Source organism: Theropithecus gelada, chromosome 5 (genome assembly GCF_003255815.1).
Source record: "Theropithecus gelada isolate Dixy chromosome 5, Tgel_1.0, whole genome shotgun sequence".
In the NCBI taxonomy this organism is placed as follows: domain Eukaryota; kingdom Metazoa; phylum Chordata; class Mammalia; order Primates; family Cercopithecidae; genus Theropithecus; species Theropithecus gelada.
Genome location: NC_037672.1, coordinates 46,959,171 through 46,987,141, shown reverse-complemented (window position 1 = coordinate 46,987,141; position 27,971 = coordinate 46,959,171). Strand labels below are relative to the sequence as shown.

The 27,971-nt window shown below is 37.9% G+C and overlaps 1 protein-coding gene across 1 annotated transcript in view; it reads left to right on the top strand.

Moving 5' to 3' along the window:
- BMPR1B (bone morphogenetic protein receptor type 1B) overlaps positions 1-27,971 on the top strand; it is a 400,498-nt gene that overhangs the window by 94,534 nt on the left and 277,993 nt on the right. The window contains exon 2 of the mRNA XM_025384633.1: positions 15,306-15,375. The gene's annotated coding sequence lies outside the window, so the exon portion shown is untranslated. The remainder of the gene's footprint in view (positions 1-15,305; positions 15,376-27,971) is intronic.

Here is a 27,971-nt window from a genome sequence, read left to right as displayed (position 1 = left end):
AGTCATCAGATGTTAGAGAATCATATATATGTAATTTTACAGAAGGCATTTCTTGATAATAAGGGTTACTTCTTACTAAGTTTTTTATTCCTACATCTAGAAAGCAGTTTTTATGTAGTAAGGTTGCTTAAATATCCATCAAGAAAATTTTTAAAAACTGAGGCCTAAGGATTCAATTTATGTACTTTGATTGAACCTGTTTGTAACTATTGGTTTCTATAGCCAGGCATATTCCGTTTTTTCAGATTGTCTGCTATTTATAAATATTAAACTTCCATTTTTTTAGTTTTTGTAGGAGTTTGCTTCCCCTGTCAATAAGCATTGAGATTATAGTATAGTAAATACTGTTTTATAGTGTTAAAACCTGTTTTGGAGCTTGGCGGAGCTGAGTCTTCTTGTATAGGCATTTCTGGTGCCAGTGCATCCTACAAACGGTTCTTGGACAAAGTCCATGTAAAAGTCGGCTTTTATATGTCTTTCTCTCTCACAAGAACCCATCCAATTCCATTTTCTTTCATTTTATTCTGTAGTCCTTCATATATATGTATCTCTCTTTTGCCTGGGTCTTGAGAGTCATAGGCAGTATAGTGCTGTGATTAAGATAAAGGATGCTGCTGCTAAGGTGGCTTCAAATCGCAGTTCTGCTGCTTGCTAGCTGGGTGACTGAGGGTAAGTTATTTAATCCCTCTGTGTCTCTGAGTTATTTAATCCCTCTGTGTCTCAGTTTTCTGATGTGCAAAATTGGGGTAATAATATCATTCGCTTACCCCTCAGAGCTGTTACGAGGATTAAATGTGATAATACATGTAAAGTACTTAGGACAACGTGTAGTGCATATCTACATTCATTGTCAAGTATTTGAAGGCTGGTAAGAATTTGATATTACCGGTTTCATCAGAGAGTATTTTCTGACTCAGTATGATGTTTGTATTTGGCCAAGAATGGAGTCTTCCTTTGGTGTATTCTATCCATCCTCTGCAAGATTCTAGAATACCTGTGCTCAGACACTGTGCTCAGCTACCTAAATACTAACTATTAGTGAAGATCCAGGTCAAGTCTCCTATGTTATCCTTCCCTTACAGTCAGAACAAAGACAAGGTCCCTGAACACAAAAAACGTACATGACCAAACTAGATTGCAAACTTCTTGAGGTTAGAGAAATTAGGCTTTATGATACTGTTTATCATAGAACTGAGAAAAAAGAGATTACCCAATAAACACATGCTGATTTTAAAATTATGGTTATAGCTAAGCCATTTTCCAAAAGAGAAATGTTGCAATGATATGATGTAGGTCAGAATAGATTGATGCTATTTGCAGTTTCAGTTGTGCATTTAATTAATAGAATGGAAGTAATCAGAGATGGTTTTACATTGTGTATTTTCTGAACTTTGAATGAAATATTATCATCCCAAGGCTGAGTTTTATTCAGGTGGTGAATAATTTGTATTTACTGCTTATTTGACTTTAGTTGTAAGGAAACTATAGATTTCAGTAGAAATAATAATAGTAGCAGCTAACATTACATAGTGCTTACTGTATGCCACACAGTACCTGTCAACCAACACCTAATTTTGACTTTGAAAAGCCTTTAAAAAAAAAAAAAAAAAAAAGACACAGTGACTTGGGAGATTCCAAATTATTTTTTTTGTTGTTGCTGTTTTTTTGAGATGGAGTCTTGGTCTGTCACCCAGGCTGGAGTACAGTGGCACGATCTTGGCTCACTGCAATCTCCATCTCCCAGGTTCAAGCGATTCTCCTGCCGCAGCCTCCTGAGTAGCTGGCACTACAGGCATGCGCCACCATGCCCGGCTAATTTTTTGTATTTTTAGTAGAGACGGGGTTTCACCATGTTGGCCAGGCTGGTTTTGAACTCCTGACCTACCTGCTTCCACCTCCCAAAGTGCTGGGATTACAGGCATGAGCCACTGCGCCCAGCCCCAAATTTAAATATAAATTTTGGAAACATATTTCTTAATGAAAGATTTTCGGTTTAAAAGGTTTGTATTTAGGCCAGGCACTGTGGCTCATGCCTGTTATCCTAGCATTTTGGGAGGCCAAAGGAGGTGGATCACCTGAGGTCAGGAGTTTGAGACCAGCCTGGCCAACATGATGAAACACCATCTCCAATAAAAATACAAGAAAATTAGCTTGGCATGGTGGCGGGCGCCTGTAATCCCAACTACTTGGGAGACTGAGGCGGAAGAATCACTTGACTAGGAGGCAGAGGTTGCAGTGAGCCGAGATTGCTTCACTACACTCCAGCCTGGGCAACAAGAGTGAGACTCGTCTCAAAAAAACAAAGGTTTGTGTTTAATTGTATGCTCATGGACATAAGGAAAGGAACAATAGACACCGGGGCCTGCTTGAGGGTGGAGGGCAGGAGGAGTGTGAAGGTCAAAAAACTACCTATGCTTATTACCTGGGTAATGAAATAATATGTACACCAAACCCTATGACACACAATTTATATGTAGAACAAACCTGCACGTGTACCCCTGAAACTAAAATAAAAGTTAAAAGGAAGTTTGTGTTTAATAGAAATAGTACTTCAAGCCAGTTCACCAGCCTCGATATGGTTCTTGAGTATATCAGTCGAGGGTAGTCACCACCAGAGGTAAAGTGAGATAGTGAACACTGCTCTTGGCAACAGAGTGGTGAATAACAGTGCTAGGATTTTCTTTTCTACCAGGCTGTTCAAAGTGAAAGGTGAAGAAAATAGCCCTCTGTATTTAGTTTGCAGTTGCTATTTGGTTTCTAATTTAGGTTGTGTATTTTCCTTTAATGTTTCATTTTGACGTAATATATTTTAAAATGGACTTTTCTTGTGGATACAATTTTATGATATGATTTTTCTTAAGTTCTAGGCGGCAATGTGGCTGCGTTTTATTTACTTGAATCGTATGTGATGGGAACCAGACTCAAACTTATTTCAGAAATAGTGTTAATTATACAAATGAAAGAGGCAGATATCTTTTGGTTCATCTACACATTTCAGAGTTGCTCCTGTGGTGCATTCCTGAAACCATATCTGAATAAGCACAACATCTTCTAATGCCAGTAGATATTTTATACTTGCCTGTTGGAAGTTATAGTTCATTAAATGACTACACAATAATGTGTGGTTGTCAGTCAGAACAGCATTCAGGACACAGGTAGCTAGTATCTGGGGTTAAAAGTAATGGAAGACAGGTTCGAATAGACATGATGAATATTTAAATTGTTCCTTTATTATCCATTTTAGTTGATATACTATTATTTATAAAACAAAAAGTGGTCTATTAGGTTATATCTCCAGATAGCAGCATTTTGAGTGGGAAAAATCAAGGGATATATGCTGTAAAGAAACAGTGGTCTCTGCCTTGAGCTTCGACCAGTATAATTACTGGGATTCAGTCTTCAGAAGCCCCTTCGTCTGTGCCAGAACCCCAGAATGGATTTTAACCTCTCCCGTTTCAGATTGTCTTCATGGTGGGTGGGAGGTAGTGGTAGCAGGAGGGAGATGTCAGGATAAAGATTAGGATTAAAAAAAACCCAAACTCCAATTACTAGAAAGTTGACATTAGGATAGTATTTAGAAGATTCTTTAAGGAGGGGAAGGTGGAGGCAGAACAAGGAAGGATTGGGAAGTCATTTTGGATATTAGAGTGACCTGAATTCCATATGAAGGAAATGTGTGTTAGCTGCTGTTTCTAAGCCATGTAGTTCTGTATTTTTTTATGAATAGTTCTTTTCATAAGGGCCAAGTCCTTATTAAAAAACAAATTGTATGTAAGTTGATAATTTCTTGGAATTTCTTGACTGTAGATTAGGGATTCAACTTGGTGATATTAGGTCATTGCAGTTGAAAAACAGGCACAAGCTTAAGATAAAAACTTTTAATACCCGATACAATGTAAATGTTTTGTAATAGTTATACTATAGTGTTTAGGGAATAATGACAAGGAAAAAAAGTGTGTACATGTTCAGCGCAGACACAGCCATCCCTTTAAAAAAACATTTCAATCTGTTGTTGGTAAAACCCATAGATACAGAGGGCTAACAGTATGTATTTTTGCATTGCACATGAAAAAACATTTTAATAGTTTAGTGGTTAAATGGAGGTTTGCTTTATAATTTAGAAATGATACATCTGAATGCAATGATATATAGGTTTTTACTAATCTTCAAGTTTTTCTTTTTTTTTTTTTCTGAGATGGAGTCTCGCTCTGTCACCCAGGCTGGAGTGCTGTGGTGGGATCTCAGCTCACTGCAACCTCCGCATCCTGGATTCAAGCAATTCTCCTGCCTCAGCCTCCTGAGTAGGTGGGACTACAGGTGCATGCCACCATGCCTGACTAATTTTGTATTTTTAGTAGAGATGGGGTTACACTGTGTTGGCCAGGCTGGTCTTGAACTCCCGACCTTGTGATCTGCCCGCTTCAGCCTCCCAAATAATCTTCAAGTTTTATGGATATATTTTAGATTAATTCAGAAAAAATAAATGTATATTTTAATCTATTAAATACAAGAATATAGAACATAGTTCTAAACACAAACCTGTTCATGCTGTTTTTTTTTTTTTTAATTTTGAGACAGAGTTTCGCTCTGTCACCTGGACTGGAGTACAGTGGCGCCATTTCAGCTCACTGCAACCTCCACCTCCCGGGTTCAAGTGATTCTCCTGCCTCAGCCTCCTAAGTAGCTGAGATTACAGGTGCCCGTCGCCACCCCCGGCTAATTTTTTTTGTGTTTTTAGTAGAGACAGGGTTTCACTGTGTTGGCCAGGCTGGTCTCGAACTCCTGGCCTCCTGATCCACCTGCCTCAGCCTCCCAAAGTGCTGGGATTACAGGCGTGAGCCACTGCGCCCAGCTGCCATTTTCTACTTTAAAAATCCTTCAATGGTTCCCATTGCCTCTGGGTGAAATCCAACATTTCTAGCATGGAAAGCTCATTTTCAGTTTTTATTTGCTAAGAGGAAAGAACAACAACATGCGTTACATAACAGACTCATTGAAAAACTTTTTTTTTTTTTTTTGGAGGTGATGGTGGCATAGGATAACACTCTTATCAAATATGTTAAGTGGATTTTTTCTGATTTGTGTCAGGAGTTTTCAGATGCTGAGCATGATTTTAGGATATACTATTTACTGAGTAACCTTCAAGACAAACAAGCAAGCAAGTACATATCATAAAGTCTGTGCTTATGCCTAAACCTTTGGAATAGAGGTGAATGCATAGATTGTTTGACAACTTTGTGTATTGGTGACACTGTAAATTCATAGTCCCTAGCCTTTTGGGTGCTGATTGTTGCTGTGTAAAAATTCTGTTTATCTCATCTGTTATCTTTCTCATTCCTACTTAGGAGTTACGTCACCATCCATCTTCTCAAGCTCTCTCCATCAATATATTCCAATCCTTTTTCAGAGAATTAGCATTTCTCTTCTCTGACCAAGGAAATACAGGTCATCGGAGACGTGCACCAGTTTCTGCCTCATGTCAACATCCACTTGTATTTCCATGTATTGATACTGTCTTTCTTCCTTTCACAATGTAAGGATCTTCCCCCTTCCACCCTGAAACAAGACTCTTTTCCAGTCATATTATCTGTCTCCTCTCTTTCTTCTCTTTTTGTCCCTGCTGTACTCCTCCTTTAGCATCTCTTTTCCCATCCAAAATCCTTCCCTGGTCCAGTGTCAACCTCTACCTGCTGCTGTAACTCCCTTTGGAAAAAGGCTGTCTGTGTTCCTTACCACCAATTCATTGCTTTTTTGTTTTTGTTTGTGTTTTTGTTTTTGAGTTGGAGTCATGCTCTGTCAGCAGGCTGGAGTGCAGTGGCATGATCTCGGCTCACTGCAACCTCTGACTCCCTCGTTCAAGCTATTCTCCTGCCTCAGCCTCCCTAGTAACTGGGATTATAGGCATGTACCACCATGCCTGGCTAATTTTCGTATTTTAGTAGAGATGGAGTTTCACCATGTTCGCCAGGATGGTCTTGATCTTCTGACCTCATGATCTATCCACCTCGGCCTCCCAAAGTGCTGGGATTACAGGTGTGAGCCAGTGTGCCTAGCCCCATTCATTGTTTATTTCACTGTAGTCTGTAGCTGGAAATGCTTTCACCAAATCATTAATGACCAGTAATTTGTCAGATCCATGGACACTTGTTTCAGGCCCTGGCCTATCTCCTGTATGCCGTAGGGCCCCATATTGAGCACACAATAATGTTAGTTAAGTGAATAACATTTTTCACTTCTCTTATTTATGTGACTTTCCCTTCTGTGGGGTCTTTTACTGGCTCTTATCTGCCTCTTAAACATTTGCGTTCTAAAGGTTCCAAGAAACCACTGTCTCTCATTCTAGCATGGTTAACTTTTCTCTGGGTAGGACACCCCATTCTCAAGCATGCCTCCAGAGGATGCATATATAGCAAGTCTTTCACCTTAAGTGTTGACCCTTATTAAAAGGGGTCAACATATTCATGTGTTCCATAGACACCTCAAACTCAATATATCCAATTTTATGCTCATTTCCAATCTCACCAAACTGGGTTCTTTTAATTTATTACTGATAAGCGGCATCTTTCTCATTGATATCATCAGATACACAGATGCTTAAACTAGAAATCTAGGAATAGATCACTAATTCTTGCTACATCTACTATCTTTAATTCTGAGTTCTTCCACTTCTCTTTATTCCTCCTACATCTTAGGGCCTCAGTTAATACCATCTCAGTTTTCACCTTGGAATAGCCTTAGCTTAGTTTCCCTGCCTGTGTTTCTAATTTTGATCCTCTCTGTTTTGTGAGTTTTCTTCTCTTTTTTTACTTCATTTAACCTAAAGAAAACATTTTAGAGTTTCTCTGGGATGTATGGAACTTTTACAGTTTCTGGAGAAAATTGAAAATACTGGCCTTTGAACCATTGGGAAAACATAAATTTTCATAACCTTCAAAATGTGATTGACACATTGCCCAATAAATGTTTATTCTTGTGTAATTACTGTATTAAGATTAGTTTTTTAGTTGTGTATTAAGATCACAGTTTCTTTTTCTTTCTTTTTTTTTTCTTTTTTGGGACAGAGTCTCACTTCCATCACCCACCCAGGCTGGAATGCAGTGGTTCAGTCACAACTCACTCAGCCCCCTGGGCCCCAGGTGGTTCTCCTACCTCAGCCTCCCAAGTACATTGGGACTATAGGCGTGTGCCACCATGCCCGTGCCCTGCTATTTTTTTTTTGTATTTTCAGTAGAAATGGGGTTTCACCATGTTGCCTAGTCTAGTCTTGAAGTTTTGGGTTCAAGCAATTCTCTTGCCTCAGCCTCCCAAAGTGCTGGGATTACAGGCGTGAGCCACCATACCTAACTTTATTTCTTCGTTTTTTTTTCTTTTGAGACAGGGTGTCACTCAGTTGCCCAGACTGGAGTGCAGTGAGGTGATCTTAGCTCACCTCCACCTCCGCCTCCCAGGCTCAAGTGATTCTCCTGCCTCGGCCTCCCAGGTAGCTGGGATTACAGGTGTGCACCACTACCACCCAGCTAATTTTTGTATTTTTTTAGTAGGGACAGGATTTCACCATATTGACAGGCTGGTCTTAAACTCCTGATCTCAAGTGATCCACCCAGCTCGGCCTCCCAAAGTGCTGGGATTACAGACGTGAGCCACCATGCCCAGATACCTTATTTTTTTATTTAGCAAAAAAGAGGACTCCCCACTGTCATTGGATTTGGGTGTGGGGAGACCAAATGAAATCCTATTTCCTTGGAAGGGACCAATAAGTGTCCTTTGTTTCCAGTGTTGAAGGATGAGCAGGATTGGACAGTTGGATCTGAGGGAAGGGCCATCCCAGGCAAAGGGAAGGCAAATGCTAGTGCTTGAGGCTGTCAACAACACAGTGAAAATATTCCTAGATCATGAAAATAAGTGTTTGAATTTAGCATAACAAATTTGACTTATTATTAATCAAACGTATTGCATAGGAGGATGAGTATTTATGTTCACCTAATCACTTTATAACATATATTTCATCTCAAGTATTCCCAGTTTGGTAGACTACAGCATGAAGGCTTGAATGCTGTAGCTTAATTTCTTCTGTAACTGCTAATTTCTATTATGGTACTGCTTATTTGCACGGTAGTGTGTGTCTCCATGGAGTCCTCATTCAACAATTAAACATTAGAGTACTCTGAGAACAGGGCTTAAACAGTCGAAAACTATATCTTAAATTTCTCTAGAACCTCTTTTTTAAAATTAAACTCCACGATTTATTTGAATTAAATTTTACTATCACACACACACTCTCTCTCTCTCTCTCTCTCTCTCTCTCTCTCTGCTTTAAAGGAAGAATAATAATTTGTATTTCTACTTGCCAGATAATTTGTGACTTTTGTTTTACTCTTTCTGAAATGTCAAAGATAAAACTTCCATGAGGTTTTTAAATCTAGAATCATCATTCATATATTGTATGAAAACAATTTTACACTTCTTTTTCTTTAAACCTTTTTCCTTTATTTTACTAAGCACCAGAAGAAAGTCAGATATTTCCTGTGATGCTAAAATTTCTTCCAGATCACATGCTGAAATACCTTTTTTCTTTTTTCTTTGAGGGTTCTCTTAAATGATCAAATGTAGACTTTTAAGTGTATATGGCCAGCTCTTTCATCTGAACTACTTTGTCTAAATATTTATGCTATTCAGATAACATGTATCTTCAATATTCAGCTTTGCATATGGGCTATACTTCAACCAAATCATATTCCTTTTTCTTCTTTTAGGTTTGACTGAATTAGAGGTATGTTCTATCTGTGTTAAATGGGTTCAAAAGACCTACTTGAATTTGAAATACTCCTGCTCATTATAAAATAAAATGTGACTGTGTTTCTAAGTATGCATACTTTTTATAATCTATAACATTTTAATTTGTTATTTTCCCTGAGATCATGTAAGCATTTCATTAAAAAAATAGTTTTTATAAAATGGCTCATGTTTTATGTATGTTTGGCCTTTATTTTTTCTAAAGATGTAAAGCCAAATGGTTGTAAGGAACAGAGGCACCACTTTCCCCCTTGAGTTGAGGCCTGGTCAATATTTGAATACTTGTGTACAGGATAACAAATATCTTTTAGACTGAATACATTATTAATAGTACTTTCAAGGGATATTTAGCAAACTTTCTGGGTAGCAGGGTTGAAAAGCTATGTAGTCAGTAGATTTACAAAGTTATGTTAGAGAAGAAGTTGCAAAGAAAGTTAGGTTTTAAGGAAAATTTAGCTTCATGTTCTAAGTGGCCTTTTAAAATTCTATTTTTATAAACTCTGATCAGTCTTAGCTAAATTTTGCGTTTAAACTTGGATAAAAGTCATGTTACAGGGGTTCTTGCAGTGTGAACTTAGTGCCGTATTTGGGCTTGTTTTTATGATTTTCTTGCACTAAACTTGGAATGCACTCTTGAAGAATAGGTTTTTGGCTCTCAGAGACCTTCATAGTCATACACTAGCTCTTAATCACTGTGTCTGTGGAGTGTCTTACTGGTGGAGCTCTCAGTGAATTGACTTCCCTTTCTCTCTACTTCCTGCCAAGAGTTTTCGAAATGTTTTAATGAAAGAAAGAGAGAGAGAAGAGAGAAGAGAGAAGAGAGAAGAGAGAAGAGAGTGAGAGAGTTTTACCACTTGTGGTAGAGAACATCTTTACTTGGTTATGCTATTTTCCATGTGATGGTTATGGAATTACTACTATGATAGAAACTGCCAACTCTTAAGTTATCAGCGCAAGTTTTGGATTAGTAGCATCCTTAGCTTTTATTTCCCTCAGTCCTCTTGCTCATTTCATTATGCCTTAGAGAATGGAGAATTGGGAATAATAAGAAATGATTTAGTGTTCTACCATTTAATTTGACTTTTCTTGAGTATGTTAGACTTAACCTGAAAGTTTTGGTTGTCATGGGTTTACATTCTCTGTGGGTTTGATAGTCTTCAGCAAAAATTAGCCTCTATTAGCACGATGAATTGATAATTGCCCAGCATTTCGTCTTGCATTGGATTCTGACTTCACTCTGGAAGCAAAGTGTTATAAAGGTTACCCTACCTCAGATTTTGGAGTTTCCCACATTACCGTTGGAAGGTGTCTTTTGGTAGGCTCTTAAACAATTATGGAGCTATGGAAATAGCCTTAGGTGAGGAGCTGAGCATCCCAAGTTCTCAAGTGCACTCTGTTTATTGAATTACAGACACTTATCTGTAAATGATGATGATTTTTTGGGCGGGGGTAAGAGATACTTGGTTTAAATGCTTTGTGTGCATTGTTATTTAATTCATGTAGTAAATTGGAGGCAGGCATTATCGCAATTTTACAGATGAGAAAACCAGGGATTAGAGAAGTTAAGCAGCTTGCTGAAGGTCACACAGCCAGTAAACATAAAGCTAGAATTCATACCCAAGGACTGCCTGACTACAAGACCTGTTTCTTTGCTGCTCTGCATTGTGCTATATGTAAAGTACTGTGTGCTTATTATGAGGATTAGATAAGCTAATGTGTACCTCCTTTGTAAAGTAAGATATTAGTCTTGGTATGGTAAAAATATGGACATGTTTGGAACATGGAACTGTTACTAATCTTTTCTGCTATTTTAAGGCTTCACATGCATTTCATAATTTTATATATAAGTATTTTACACCTTCAAGATTGTTAATATTTTGTCAATGTCATGTTTCTTGATTTATGAAGTACTCTTGTTATTCTTTAAAAACCCTTTCTAAGAAGGAAGGAAATCTCTATCCCCTCCCCTCACATATTCCATGAATTTTTGTTTTGAAAAGAAAAAACTTAATTTTACATCAGAATCTTTAGAATTTTTTGGACTCCAGAATTTAATAATTAGTTATATTGTTCACTTACAATTTCATACTAGAGAATAAGATCTTCAATATTCCATTATTTTAAAAGATAATACAGGCCGGGCGCGGTGGCTCAAGCCTGTAATCCCAGCACTTTGGGAGGCCGAGACGGGCGGATCACGAGGTCAGGAGATCGAGACCATCCTGGCTGACACGGTGAAACCCCGTCTCTACTAAAAAATACAAAAAAACTAGCCGGGCGAGGTGGCGGGCGCCTATAGTCCCAGCTACTCGGGAGGCTGAGGCAGGAGAATGGCATGAACCCGGGAGGCGGAGCTTGCAGTGAGCCAAGATCACGCCACTGCACTCCAGCCTGGGCGGCAGAGCGAGACTCTGTCTCAAAAAAAAAAAAAAAAAAAAAAAAGATAATACAAGGTAAACACATACAGAAAAGGTTTGATTGCTCCAGTAAGGATACTAAATAGTCAAACAATTTTCAGCAACTTAGTTTACTACCTATATACACAAGCTACTTTGAGTGTTGATACATTACTGAAATACTTTAAGGCCTTCCTTAGTTTGTATGCATTGCTGAAATACCCCGAGGTTTGATTCTAGAATGCTTGAAAAATTTTAAATTGCAAAAGGAAAACAAATGAATGCTTACTCATGTTGTAACACTTTTCTGTAATTTACCTCAATTTCTAAGGTTGTACCTTTTACTCAGGTTAGGAATAGGTTTTAAGTACTCTTGATTCCAAGTAATTTGTTTAATTGTCTTAATGCTATCTTTATAATCATTTTAAGCTGTGGCGCTTTTGTGAGTGAGTGCCTAGGAGCTAGAAAATTGACATCCAGGCAGTGAGGTCTGCTTTCTCTTACCGGCCCCCTGGCATTCTCTGTGACCTCACAAGGCACTTTTAAAATCTTTTAGCTTCTCTAGCTTTGAAGGCAAAGCCCTAGAATATGGCTTGGAAATTCAGAAAAAAATGATAATTTAAATAAAGATAAATGTAAATATTTGTAGACAAAGCTTTCAAGTCCAAACTGGTTTTAAATACCCTCTAAACATATAAAAATATTTTTCAAAATCATTTTGTAAACCCAGAAGCAATAGAGTATAAAAGCCCCTATCAATAGCACATGTTTAGTGATGATTACAAGTATTTGTTTGAAATATAAATTTTGATATTCTAACTTTTGATTAAAGTAGAAGTATGAATTTTTAAACCTTACTTCTCAGATGAGAAATTAGAAATTTTGTCTTCATCTTTTATAAGAATTGATGAATCTGCTGGCTTTTTGTGATATTTAACATTTTTATTATCAAAGAAGAATGCTGGATGCCAGTGGAGCGTGCCTGTAGTCCCAGCTACTTGGGAGGGTAAGGTGGGAGGATCGCTTGAGCCTGTGCCATTTTGCCATAAGCCAGACTTCCTGGGTCAGCATTGAGCAAAATTTCTAACAGGTTTCTGACTACTTCCTCTTACTTCTGGTTCATATGGTCAGAACTTGTTCTGTCACTTGGGATACTCTCCCTTAGGTACTGACCACCTTACTAAACAACCCTCAATCTGCCTTTCTATTTTTATCTGAGTTACCTATTAGGTGGTTGTTTACATGAATTTTTGCTTTTTTCCTTCATCGTTTGGAGATGACTTTTTGCGGATTGAATCTTGTACCAGGATTTTCCATCTCTGTTTCTGCTTGGATAAATCTTATCCATACTTCACGGCTATTAATTTTTTTTTTTTTTTTGAGACAGAGTTTTGCTCTGTCTCCAGGCTGGAGTGCAGTGGCGCGATCTTGGCTCACTGCGACTTCTGCCTCCTGAGTTCAAGCGATTCCCCAGCCTCAGCCTCCCAAGTAGCTGGGACTACAGGCGTGCACCACCATGCCCAGCTCATATTTTGTATTTCTTTAGTAGAGATGGGGTTTCACTATGTTGGCCAAGATGGTCTCGATCTCCTGACCTCGTGATCCGCCCACCTTGGCCTCCCAAAGTGCTGGGATTACAGGCATGAGCTGCCGTGCCCGGCCCGACCATGAATTCTTTCTTCTATCTTCCTGTGTGTTACATGTCTTAATTGCGTTTAAAAAATTAATGTAAAAAACATGTAACATAAAATTTACTGTCTTAACCATTTTTAAGTGCAGTTCAGCTGTGTTAAGTATGTTCACATTATTGTGCAACAGATTTCCAGAACTTTTTCATCTTGCAGACCTGAAACTCTAGATTAAGCCACAAGCCCCATTTTCTTTTCTTCAAGTCCCTGGTAGCCACCATTCTACCTTCTCTCTGTTTGTATGAGTTTGAGTACTTTAGATACCTCATGTAAGTGGAATCAGAGTGTTTGTCTTGTAGTGACTGGCTTATTATACTTAGCATGATATCTTCAAGTTTCATCCTGTCACTTGTAGCATGTCACAGGATTTCCTTCTTAAGGTGAAATATTTCATATATATATGCGTGTGTGTGTGTATATGTGTGTGTGTGTGTGTGTATATATATACACACATACCACATTTTATTTTATCCATCCATCTTTCAGTGGACATTTGGGTTGTTTTCAGCTTTTGACTGTTGTGAATAATACTGCAATGAACATGGGTGTGCAAATATCTCTTTGAGATCCTGCTTTCAATTCTTTTGATTTATATACCCAACAGTGGAATTGCTGGATCATATAGTAATTCTATTTTTAGAATGAAAAGTGTTGCTGTAGTCTTATTTTTGACCTTAATTTGACTACCAGCCGGGCGCGGTGGCTCACGCCTGTAATCCCAGCACTTTGGGAGGCCGAGGCAGGCGGATCACAAGGTCAGGAGATCGAGACCACGGTGAAACCGGGTCTCTACTAAAAATACAAAAAATTAGCCGGGCGTGGTGGCGGACGCTTGTAGTCCCAGCTACTCGGGAGGCTGAGGCAGGAGAATGGCGGGAACCCGGGAAGCAGAGCTTGCAGTGAGCCGAGATCGCGTCACTGCCCTCCAGCCAGGGGGACAGAGCGAGACTCCGTGTCAAAAAAAAAAAAAAAAAATTGACTACCACAGCCATACTGCTTTCAGTCTTCTCCTTTAAGTTTGTGTCTCTTTTGTTTATGTTTTGGAAAATATGGAAATGATGGAGCATATGTAAATATAGAAAAATATATTTTATATCTAATTAAAATCTAATTGTGATTTTATACATTTTAGTAGAAGAGGGTGTTGCTGATGTGAATACCAACAAAAGGCTATAGAAATCCGATTATCTTTTGGTTTCTATTTTTTAGTAAGTAAACTTGATTAGAAAAATGTTATAGATCAAATTCTAGTTTATGTATTTTCTCTTAAAATCTGTGGCTATTGGCCGGGTGCAGTGGCTCACGCCTGTCTGTAATCCCAGCACTTTGAGAGGCCGAGGCAGGTGGATCACTTGAGGTCAGGAGTTCAAACCAGCCTGACCAATATGGTGAAACCCCATCTCTACTAAAAATATAAAAAATTAGCCGGGCGTAACAGCAGGCTTCTGTAGTTCCAGCTACTCTGGAGGCTGAGGCAGGAGAATGGTGTGAACACGGGAGGCGGAGCTTGCAGTGAGCCGGGATCGTGCCACTGCAGTCCAGTCTGGGAGACAGAGCAAGACACTATTTAAAAAAAAAAAAAAAAAAAATCTGTGGCTAGCATTTAAGTATCAAAATCCTTGCACTAAGTAACATCCCAAAACTGTAAGTCTAGTAAGACTTAGTATTTGCTTCTTTTTGGAAAGATACCAGAGAAACATCATATGGTATCTGTAATTCTATTATATGGAATATTACATTTTCTCTTATTCATAAGCTAGGAGCTCAAACATTAGAACTTTGTTAAAAGTTTGTAAAAAGTTAGAACTTTGTTAAAAATTACACCAAAAGTTGGAACTTTGAGGTGTTCTTGATCTCTACTATAGTGCTATAATGAAAACCTGTAATACCATTTCAACAATTTGAACTGGTTCATAACAATCATGGAGAGATGTGCTTTATTTTTGGTATATCTTTTCTATTAATAATAACAAATGGGGCTGGGTGCGGTGGCTCACGCCTGTAATCCCAGCACTTTGGGAGGCCAAGGCAGGCGGATCATGAGGTCAGGAGATCGAGATCATCCTGGCTAACACGGTGAAACCCCATCTCTACTAAAAATACAAAAATTAGCCGGGCGTGGTGGCGGACACCTGTAGTCGCAGCCACTTGGGAGGCTGAGGCAGGAGAATGGTGTGAACCCAAGAGGCGGAGCTTTCAGTGAGCCAAGATCAAGCCACTGTACTTTCCAGCATGGGCAACAGAGCGAGGTTCAGTCTCAAAAAAAAAAAAAAAAAAAAAAAAAAGTGGAAGAACTGTACTTGCCCGCCCCGCCCCCTGCCCACAATTTCATTATGTATTACCATGATTCTGCATTTGAACTGGTAAATAATAATAAACCTTTCTCAAGCCACAAATAGCAATTCAGTTTTTGTGTCTTTGTTGACAGGGTGGAGTTCAGCCTACTCTTTCTTAGATGTGAAAGGAAAGGAAGGTCGTTTCATACCTTGTTGACAGAGGTAAGGTCACAGTAATTATTAAAGAGTTTGAGATGTTTGGTAGGTATCTACTGCTTTCTGACATTCTGACTTTGTGGCATGCTGAAGTTAACAGAAAGATAATACATTTTATAAGATGAATGGAATCTACACTTGTTCCTTTAGTTATCAGTAAAAACACATAAGATAAGGAAACTGGTGTAAATCAACATGACAAAGTGGATGTGGATTTGTTCTATAATGAGAAAGTAACTTGTGCTTTTCTTTTGAAATGTTGGCCTACACACTTAGTCTGTTCCTCAGACATTTACATGGTTGGTAATAACCTTTTATCAACCATTGCTGATATCATCATGATAACATGTTTTAGGTTAATACAAACTAGATTACAAAATTATGCCATTTTAAAGCAAATCTATCCGTTATACTTTTCATGCTGATAGTTCTAGTTGGTGTCACTGATTTTAGAGGGCAAATGTGAAACAGGTGGTGTGGACTTCAGAGGCCCCACCTCTGACCCATGTATATTAGTGAATGTTAACTTGGAGACTCTTTTCTAAGCATTTGCTCCTATTGTAGCTATTTTTATAGTGTGCTAAAATGTTCAAATGCTATTACGAATGCTTTAAATGAATTCAATTTGTTTTTCACAAGTCTATGAAAACTGTTCTGTTAATATTCCCATTTTATAGATGTTAAAACTGAAGCATTGGAAAATTAAGAAAATTACCCAGGATTATGTAGATAGTAAATGGTAGAGTTGGAATTACATTGAGACCTCCTGATCTTTACTTCAGTGCTATACTGAAAACCTGTAATACTATTTGAACAATTTGAACTGGCTCATAATAATGATGGGAGGATGTGCTTTACTTTTGATGTATCTTTTCTAATAACACATGAACAAATGCAGGATGAATACATGTTACACTTCTTGATGGGTTTGACTTTACGCCAGTGAACTCTATCAGAAATTTTTTATACTTTAAATCCTTATAAATCTACTCAGTAAAGTTTTCAGAAAGTTCCTTTTGCATATTTATAAAATGTTTCATTTCTTGCTTAAAAATACCCATATTAAAAGATGGTAGCATAATTTTAATTAAGAAAGCAGAAATAATGTACTTTACAAGGATTAGTATTACTCCTTTGGGGGCTATAAGTACAATGTATATTTTTTCCCCTGGCTAGGTGTTATGAGGTTAAATTTTCAGCGCATTAAGTTTCAATTGGACCACATATTATGCCACTGTGCTTAAAAACTCACATTGATTCAAGTATTAGAATCATAGAATTTTCTTCATGGAGAGAGATGGTTGGGGAGTAAGCCAGAAATAATAGGTCTTGATTTGGGTTGCTGTCTCTTTCCAAAGGTTAGTATTTGAGGTGTGGGGCAGGGCATCAGGAACCTCCCATGGTACCAGGGTGAGGGGTTTGGAAAAGGTTTTGTTCATTTTTGAGTCCTGCTTCCAGTTGTCGATGGGATCAGAAATTAACCCCAGAGGAAAGGGGCCTTTTACCAGGAGTTGGGATGGGGTTAGAGAACCAGTCAGATGGATTGGCCTCAGGGTTGGCATTTCCTGTTAGTGAACTGAAGTAAGTCAGAAAGCAGATAAAACCACCACTGCCTGTGCACTAGGCTCTGCAAAGAGAGAGCGAGTGGGTGCCTATAGCCACCTTTCTCTAGAAATAGATTTTAGGATTAATTTAGATTAATCTAGTTCCTACATCCCCTACTCCTAGTATGAATTATAATGTCTATTTTTTGAAGATTTGCCAGAAGAGTGGGAATGGCTCAGCAGGTAAATTAAGGTTTTAAACTATAAGAAAGTGAGGCCAAGGAAAGTAGTAACTGAAATGCAAACATATTTTTCCAGAGATATCAACTATCAAATACATTGAGATACATTTTATATATGTCTAGAAGTATATTTATTAATAATAGAGTAATTAAAACAATATTTTTATTAGTGAAAATAATCTATGCTTATTAGACAGATTTGGTAGCAAAAGGTAAATTACACCAGTTCAGTATCAGCACTTTTATATTTCCTGTGTTTGTGTGCATGTGTGTGTGTATATGCATTTAAATTGGAATTGTATTGCCTGTATTGATGAATGGTCTTCTAAAAAACAATTTTAATGGCTCTACCATCTTGTATCATCTTATGTTTTATTATTTCAGGTTTTATTTCTAGGATATATTCCTGACAGTGGAATAACTAGATCAAGGGATGAGAACATTTTTAAAGGCTCTTTAAGCATATTGCAAAATTGCTTTCAGGAATGCTGTATGACTAATATTTGTTTCAGGAGCATAGAGGGGACTGGTTTCCATTGTTTTAATGTGCTGTTTTTTTTATTCCTTCTAAGGTTTGTTAAAAACCAAAATTGCAACAAATTTAGTTTAAATATATTAGGTTTTTATTAGCAATTCATGAATCGGTAACATCTCATCTAAACATTTGGAAAAGGTGCTCCCATGAGCTGAGCAGAGGACATTATTTCTATATGCCGGAAAGGGCTGAAGAAAGCAGAAACAGGAGATGAAAAGTGAATTGGTCATTTCAAAGTAACTTTCCTTATAGAATTAAAACAGAGAGGACTTTCTTGTTACACTGGCCCAGGTAAACTAGGCTCCTCCTCATTGGCTGCTGTGCGTCTCCTGTTTTATTTTTTTCTGAAAACAGGCCCATTTCAAAGTTCGGTTTGATTATGTGACTCCTAGCCACATAATGACTGCATTCTGAGTGACTCTATTTTGGTCTTGTCTGGTATATTGGGCCTAGTGCAGAAGCTCAGTCCAAACCAGTGGCCTCCCATACATTTCAGAACAGGTTCTGCGTTTTTTTGTGTTTTGTTTTTTTTAAACTTCATGCTTTTGCAAATTTGTCTATTACAGTTTTAGTTTATTGCTAATTTGTTTAAAAAAATTTTTTTTAAATTATACTTTAAGTTCTAGGGTATATGTGCACAACGTGCAGGTTTGTTACATATGTATACATGTGCCATGTTGGTGTGCTGCACCCATTAACTCATCATTTACATTAGGTATATCTCCTAATGCTATCCGTCCCCCATCTCCCCACCCCATGACAGGCCCCAGTGTGTGATATTCCCCATCCTATGTCCAAGTGTTCTCATTGTTAAATTCCCACCTATGAGTGAGAACATGCGGTGTTTGGTTTTCTGTTCTTGCAATAGTTTGCTGAGAATGATGGTTTCCAGCTTCATCCATGCCCCTACAAAGGACATGAACTCATCCTTTTTTATGGCTGCGTAGTATTCCATGCTGTGTATGTGCCACATTTTCTTAATCCAGTCTGTCTTTGATGGACATTTGGGTTGGTTCCAAGTCTTTGCTATTGTGAATAGTACCGCAATAAACATACGTGTGCATGTGTCTTTATAGCAGCATGACTTATAATCCTTTGGGTATATCCCCAGTAATGGGATGGCTGGGTCATATGGTACATCTAGTTCTAGATCCTTAAGGAGTCGCCACACTGTTTTCCACAGTGGTTAAACTAGTTTACAGTCCCATCAACAGTGTAAAAGTGTTCCTATTTTTCCGCATCCTCTCCAGCACCTGTTGTTTCCTGACTTTTTAATGATCGCCATTCTAACTGGTGTGAGATGGTATCTCATTGTGATTTTGATTTGCATTTCTGTGATGGCCAGTGATGATGAGCATTTTTTCATGTGTCTGTTGGCTACATAAATGTCTTCTTTTGAGAAATGTCTGTTCATATCCTTTGCCCACTTTTTGTATGAGTTCCTTACGTAACTAAGATGATCAACTCTTTGACTGTTATTTATATCAAATATTTCTACCATTTGTCCTCTATTTTAATGAATTTATTGAAGTATAGCAGTTTCACATTGTATATTCAGGTTTAATAGATTTTTTCTTACAATTTCTTCTCATTTCCAGATTTAGAAAACCAAAAATGACAATTTAAATAGCAAAAATAGATGAATTATGTGTTATGTTTCTGGATCTATTTTGTTATTCACTCTTCCTAACAATCTTAGGTAGTGATTGTAAATGAGGAAACTAAGGCAAGGCAAGATTAAGTAACCTTTGAAAGATAATCCAGCAAGTAAATGGTAGAGCTAGTATTTGAACTGGTCATATGGTTGTAAATCCTCTGCTCTTTAGCAGTGCCTCATACTTCCTGGTAGAATAGAACAGAACAAGGGACTTTTAAAATGTTTAAGGTATTAATGAAAATTGTCAAGGAAAACATTTGGATTTATTTGAGTGTTTAAATTTGATTCTTTGGGAGGTCAAGGCAGGAGGATTGCTAGAGCCCACAAGTTTGAAACCAGCCTGGGCAACATGGCTAGACCTGGTCTCTATAAAAAAATTTTTAAAAAATTAGCCAGATGTCCTGGGATGTGCTTGTTGTCCCAGCTACTCCAGGAGGCTGAGGCAGGAGGATCACTTGAGCTCAGAGGTCGAGGCTATGGTGAGCCATGTTGGCACCACTATACTCCAGCTTGGGTGACAGAGCGAGACTCCATCTCAAAAATAAATAAAAATAAAAATAAGTACATTTGATTCTTATTTTTCTAGTATCCAGTGATTTTTGTTTTCCTGTTGTTTGGTCCAGGAGATCTTTAAATTTTTTCCCCATTATTATAGAATTAGACGTAGAAAAATATTTTGTTTACTAACTATATCTCATGATATATTTGTATTATTAAATTGGTGTGCATATGGGCAAGACTGTACTACACAGTGAAAAATCATTTTTTAATACAAAGTTTGATACTTAAAAAAAAAACTCTGTACATTGAAACTACTGTGGTTATACCAACCATATGGATTGTTTGGAATTCCTAGACTGAATTTGAATATAATTAGTTATAGACTTGTTATTTGTGGTATTCATCAGTATCTAAGAGAAGTGATTATCATAACAAAATATTTTTATGGGACATCTTATATAAAATGACAAAATAATACAAATTATTATTATTTTATTCATAATTTTTGACTTTTTAAAAAACATGCAACATGCTGTTAAGTATATATGTGTGTTTCTCATTTACTAAAAAATAGAATTTTCCTATCAGGTTGGCCCTATAGCTGAAGCATTATGTATCTTTGATTGGTTCTCATTCAAGAATTGGCAGTTTCAGAGTACTGTACTTCTAACTTGTCTCCATAAATTCAAGGCAGAACAGCAAATATGCCCTAAAAACAATGCATTAAAATGATATATTTTTATTTTTACTTTTTAATTTTACTTATTTTGAGACAAAGTCTCTCTTTGATGCTTAGGCTGGAGTACAATGGCACGATCATAGCTCACTGCACCCTCAACCTCCTGGGCAGCAATCCTCCCACCTCAGCCTCCTGAGTAGCAGGACTACAAGCCCACACCACCACCTCTGGGTAATTTTGTTTTGTTTTTCTGTAGAGATGGGATCACACGGTGTTGCCCAGGCTGGTCTCGAACTTCTCAGCTCAAGCAGTCCTCCTGCCTTGGCCGCCTGTAGTGCTGGGATTACAGGCATGAATCACTGCTCCTGACCATTAAAATGATTTTTTTTTTTTTTTTTTGAGACAGAGTTTCACTCTGTCACCCAGGCTGGAGTGCGGTGGTCCGATCTTGGCTCACTGTAACTTTCGCCTCCCAGGTTCAAGCAATTCTCATGCCTCAGCCTCCCAAGTAGCTGAGATTACAGGCATGCCACCATGCTCGGCTAATTTTTATATTTTTAGTAGAGGCGGGGTTTCACCATTTTAGCCAGGCTGGTCTTGAACTTCTGATCTCAAGTGATTGGCCCTCCTTGGCCTCCCAAAGTGCTGAGATTATAGGCCTGAGCCACTGGGTCCAGCCCTAAAATATTTTAATCAGCTTTTAAAGTCAGAAAATTCTTGTGTGTGGAAAAGATGCAACATCATAATTCTTAAATTTTGCCTTGCATAATATTGCCATTTTTTATTGTGGCCAAATGTGTGTACCATAAAATGGACAATTTTAGCCATTTTCAAGTGTGTAGTTCTGTGGCATTCAGTATGTTTACATTCTTGTACCATTACCATCATCTATCTCCAGAACATTTTCATCTTCTGCAACTGAAACTATACCTTCTAACTCCGTTTTCCAGTCCTGTCAGTCCCTAGAAACCCCCATTCTGCTTACTGTCTCTGTGAATTTGGCTGTAACATTACTATTGTTAAAGGATATAGGGTCTCTCCCCCACAAACACATGCTTTCTTGTTTTGGTTTGGATGTTTCCTCATGAATAGATTCAGGTCATGCGTTTGGCAAGTTACTGCATAGGTGATCTTCAGCACAAGAATTTGGCAATGAGAGGAGCTGGGTTCAAGTTCTAGGCTGGGTCAAGTGTAATTCAACTTTTTTTTTTTTTTTTTGAGATAGAGGTGTACTCTGTCACCCAGACTGGATTGTAGTGGTGTGATCTCAGCTCACTGCAACCTCTGCCTCCCAGGTTCAAGCGATTCTTCTGCCTCAGCCTCCTGAGTAGGTGGGAGTACAGGTGTGCACCACCACACCCAACTAATTTTTGTATTTTTAGTAGAGATGGGGTTTCACCATATTGGCCAGGCTGGTCTCGAACTCCTGACCTTGGTGATTCTCCCATCTTGGTCTCTCAAAGTGCTGGGATTACAGGCATGAGTCACTGCACGTGGCCTAATATTTCAGCATTTCTAGGCCTTTTTTATTCAGCCATAAAATAAGGCTGTTGGTCTCACCTCATCTGATGGTTAAGGTGCTTTTTAGCTCTAAAAATAATCTTTGTTAAATAGGCTGAGATATCCTATAGTGGTTTATAAGTGAAAGGAAAGACTTGGGGATAAGACAGTGTCTCAACCCTGGCTATGCAGCTGACTAAATTAGTGAGACTTTGGAAAATATCCGATTCTCATCTCTAAAAGATTGTGATTCTGGATTTCAAACTCAAGAAGGTGTGGAAAGCTGTGTAGGGAATCTAATGGACAGCCAGTTTGGAAATACTGGCCTGAAAAAGTTCCTGTGCCACTGTCCCCCTCACTCTTTTTTTTTTTTTTCTTCCCATGGAAGGATTGAGGAGGATGACATCTTTCCATGGATTTTTTTTATTAAAAAAAGTATTTCCCCTTCCATAGAGGAATATTTTCTTCATAGCATGCAGAGGGAACATGATAGTCTTTTGTGTAGTTTTCTATTCTAGGATGCAAGAACAATTCTTTCACTAAATTTATTCTATGTTTTCATATGGGAACAAGTATAGCTTTGCCTTATCGTGGAAACAAGAAACTTACTCTCTTCATCAAAGTTTAGCTTGAGAGTGGGGAACAGGAGTAGAAATAACATAAATATTTAGCTGAGAATTGTGATTTTGCCTTTCACTTCTGGTGGTGGTGGTTGGTACAGCTGCCTTTTACTGTGCTAAGCACTCAGCATACGTTGTTTCATCTTATCTTGCCAATAACTCTTTAAAGCAGAGGAAATTTTTATAATCCTCTTTTTGCAGATGAAGAAAATCAGAATCAGAGACTTTACTTACCTGATAGAGGTTAACCCAGCTAGAATTAGTAGGGTGGAGATTTGAATTTAGGTCAGTCTGACTTACAGTACTTTTGAAAGATAGAGTGTTTGTGATTTTCATAGGAAGGGTCTTCAGATCTCCTTCTGGACCATGGGATAGAAGTAGAATAAATTGGTTTTTATAAAGTTTGTTTATCAGTTATCATGATTTCAAATTTAAGAATTCATAGTTTACAACATTATCATTGCTCTGATTTGGTTGGCAGTGCAAACTGAATCACCTTCAGAATGCCTGCAGGTAGGATCAGAACTAGTCGCAGGCTGAATTATCAAAAAGAGTGGCCTTTTCGTGTGTGTGTGTGTGTGTGTGTGTGTGTGTGTCCTTCCCTGAATTCCCTTGTGTTTTTAGGCTGCACCCAATTCTCAGTGCAAGGTTCTTTCTACTCATCTGCCTTTCCAGGCATCATCCAAGAGAGCCTTGAAAATAGACTTTGAAAAGTAACTGAGCTCACCTTCCTTCTTCCACTGATGAAAGAACTGTATCAGCTGGATTCTAGTCCAGAGCTGTTTGTTTTATAAAGTGATGTGCATCTGAGAGAGAGAGTGTCTGTGAACTCTCTGAAACTACTTGCTAAATTTCTGTGTGTATACATTTTCTGGCCCATAACTTTATCAGAGTCTTAAAGGAGTCTCTGTTCAAACAAGACAAAACAGAGTTTTTGCATCCTATCATGTTAACATTATAAATGGCCTTATCTTATATTATCTCTCTACTACTAATCAGATATTACTGTGATAGCTTATTCTCCAAGGATCTCATATTTATTACTCATCCACATGCTCATTTCTTTGTTGTTTATACCCTTTCTCTATTTTACAAAATATTTGAGATTGTTCATGTAAAATAATCAAGCAGCTCATTAATAACTTGTTTTCTATCCAAAGAGAATATATTTTATAATTTAGTATATGTATTAAGGAATATATTCTGTAATTTGCTAATAATTATTTAGTGTGCTAATAATTTATTAATGTGCTAATAATTATTTAATCCCTTTGAAGTATTAAAGATATGTCAATAAATTGGATCAATTTGCAATTAAGCTATTGTTGGACTAAGGGTAAAGCAAATGGTTTTCAATCATCCTTTGAGGAACATGTGATTTTTTTGAGTCATGTCTCTGTTCTTCATTAAGCTCAAAGTTTCATGAGTAGATGGACTATCAATTCCCTTGAACCTACCAGAGTATTTGGCACTTAGTAATTGTGTTGAATACCCATTTAACAGTATACTCAGTTCCACCCCTAACTAGCCCTCAAATTTTGTCAACTCTTGTGCTTTATTTATTTTTTTTTGAGATGGAGTCTTGCTCTGTTGCCCAGGCTGGAGTGCAGTAGTGCGATCTCGGCTCACTGCAAGCTCCGGCCCCTGGGTTCACGCCATTCTCCTGCCTCAGCCTCCTGAGTAGATGGGACTACAAGTGCCTGCCACCACGCCCAGCTAATTTTTTTTTTTTGTATTTTTAGTAGAGACAGGGTTTCACCACGTTAACCAGGATGGTCTCGATCTCCTGACCTCGTGAGCCACCCGTCTTGGCCTCCCAAAGTGCTGGGATTACAGGTGTGAGCCACTATGCCTGGCCCACTCTTGTGCATTTTCACTGTCAATACCTTGATCCTAGGGCACTATCATCTTTTGGTTTAAACTGTTGTATAACTTACAGCCTGCTAAAAGAATATTTTTCTGACTCTAATCTGCTTCATACCAATCTAATAATGTTCCCCCTTGAAGTCAGGGTGGTCTTCCAAGATTTCAAAAGTAATGATCTAACTTCCTCAGTTGAAAGCCTTTAATAGATTTTCAGTGCCCTTTGGAGAAAACGTCTTAACTAACTGCCTACTATTCCAGTTTCATATAAAAAAACTGACCTTGGCTGGGCACAGTGGCTCATGCCTGTAATCCCAGCACTTTGGGAGGCCGAGGTGGGTGGATCACTTGAGGTAAGGAGTTTGAGACCAGCCTCGCCAATATGGTGAAATCCTATCTGTCCTTAAAATACAAAAATTAGCCAGGTGTGGTTGCAGGCTCCTGTGATCCCAGCTGCTTGGGAGGCTGAGGTAGGAGAATCACTTGAACCCAGGAGGCTGAGGTTCCAGTGAACCAAGATGGCGCCATTGCACTCCAGCCTGGGAGAGAGTGAGACTCTGTCTCAAACAAACAAACAAACAAACAAAAAAACTGACCTCAAGTCAGTTAAATGGAGGATACCTTCAAATTGGGTAAGAGTTATGACCACCCTAGGGAGGTTCTAGAGTTTCTCATAACCTTATTTAGGTTTTAATAAAATTTTCAGACATGACTAAGATGACATCTTATGAAATATCAACTGTAAACATACATTTTATGCTTACAGATTATGGTTGAGTAAATGCAACAATGCCCCCAAGCTCCATGTATCTAACACTCTTTGCAGTAAGACTTTGTAGTTGTTCCTATTAAGAAGTGAAATCTGTTTTCCCAGCTCTTGAATGTGGGTGGCCTTGTGATTTGCTTTAGCCAATAGAGTACAGTAGAAGTAATGGTGTGCCAATTCCCAGCCTGGGCCTTAAGAGCTCTTGCTTGCTTCTGTTCCCTTTGGAACTCTGCCACTGCTGTGAGCACAGGAACAGGCTCACTTGGTGGAAGGGGAGCAGCTAAGTGGAGCAAAGCCAAGTCCTTCTACTTGAGTCTGGCCCTCTCAGACCAGTCATCAGCCAGCTGACCAAAAATATGTAAGACAGAACAGCCAAGATCAGCAGAGCCACCTACCCAACCTGTACCTGACCACACATGCTTGAGGGAACCCAGCTGAGACCTGAAGGTCCTCCCATCTTGACCCATAGATTCATGAGCAGTTAATGTTTGGAGCCACTCCATTTTAGGGTAGCTTATTTTTGCAGCAGAAGTAAACAGATAAATGGATATTAGTGCCTTTTCCATTTAGTCACTGAGAAGATGACTAAGTCAAAAGGAGCGAGTTGAAAATGTTGCTTCTTTATTTCATTATTTTGCAGTTTAGAAAGATTTGACAGATGAATTTGCCTGTTTCTAAGAATTTGCATAGAATGGTAGAGTTTGGACATTTTTCTATTCTGATTTGTTTTAAAAACCATAATAAAATAATACAAAATATCTTGTTTTCTAACTGCAGCCATTGGTGCTAACATATTTATCACCAGGGAAGAAACTTTATTTTTCAAACTTCAGGGAAGAAAAGACATCTTGCCAAAATGCCTGACCACTTTGTGGTTTTTGAAGGAAATGTTAAGTTTATATAGAAAAAGAACATGACTTCCATTTCTGGCATTATGGCAGAACAAATATTTTGAAAAAAATCATCTAGGATTTAAAAATATGTGTAATCTAAAGAGCTCAATCTAATTATTTGACATAATTGTAAAATATATTGCTGACCTGGAAAGATACTAACCTAAATCTTCAGAAGGAAGAAATAAGAAAACGTAAATCCAGAAAAATACTGGATCTGACTGAGCCCTGGTCACACAATCCTGGAAATGTGGCATTCACAGTGAAAGGATGTACTTGGAACAAAACTTTCCCTTCAGAAGGAAGCTTAGTAAATGTGGAAAAAATGAAGAACACAAAGTAAGATGATAGGAATAAATTCAAGTGTATCTTTAATTACAATAAATGTAAAGGCACTGCACTTTTTAGTTCCAAGACAAAGATTGTTATACTGCATTTCCAAAAATCCAGGTATATGCTGTTTGTAAGTGCTATGCCTAAGTTATAAATTTAAAAATGGTTAAAAATAACAAGTGAAAAGTAATGTATCAGCCAAGTAATAATCAAAAGTAAGCTTAGATAGATATAGTAAGAAATAACACTTTAAGAATGAAAAGCATTACTACAGATAAAAAAGATTACAACAATTTGATAAAAGGTTAAAATATTCTGAAAGATACAATTTCTAATTTATATCTGAAGTCTGGTTTAAATTTTTTTATAAAGCTAGGATTAACTGAATTATAAGGAGAAGTTAACAAATTTTCAGTAGGAGATCTGAACTCAGTGTTCTCTGTTACTGATTGACCAAGCAGATCCTAAATCTATAAGCATATTGGAAAGTTGAGCTATACAAATGCTGCACTTGATACAACGGTTTTATGTTGTATATTATGCTACAAAATTGTTGAATACACATCCTTTTAAAAGTCATGGGACATGTTTTAAAAAATGATCACCTACCTTCCAGATAACTGAAGACAGAGTAGAGTTGGTAGTACAGTAACCTCTTCAAATCTCCTCCCCAGTGGATATGAAATTAATTCACCACTAATAAATTTCTATGCAAAAATATACACTCAACATCACTTGAAGACAGAGAATGCCATGACTGCAAAATAACTGTAAGTTCTACAGTCCTCTGTACTCCTGCCCCTTCCCTGTCGTGCTGCAGTGCTTTGTAGTATACACACACAGACTGGGAATCACTTGGGGAGGAGGAAGAGGGACACTGGCAAGGGAGCTTAAGGAACAGTTGGAGAGACCGCTGTATAGGTCAGATATACTTCAAATCTGGAAATACTGAAAAAGAAACTGGGAAGATGGGATGAAGATTGTGGGAAAAGGTTTCAAAGTATGAACTATTTAAAGGGTCAAATTAACAATTTTATGGGACAGTCCTCCAATTGCATTACTTTTCAGGGAGGGGGAAAAAAGGTAAAAAGGAATGAAGAGCGATTCTTTGGCAACGGGTGGGAAAGGAGAAAAGAAGGAAAAGGGTTAAATTAGGGTTCTGTAAAACAAAGGAGAACCACAGACTTGGAGGACTCATAACCCTTTTCCCCGTCTACTAAAACAAATACAAGTATAAAAGAAATAGTCTTGCTGACACCTGGAATTTGCCAGATTGACAAAAAAAGGTGCCTTTAAACTAGGAATTTTGTAAAATATCCTTACATCACAAAACAAACAAAAGGAAAATGACAATTCATACAAATCTATTGAAAAAGATCAGATAGTGAATTTTCATACAAATCAACGGAGGGAAATACCACTTTCACCACCCCCCCCCCAAAAAAAAGAAAAAAAAAAAACAAGCAGAA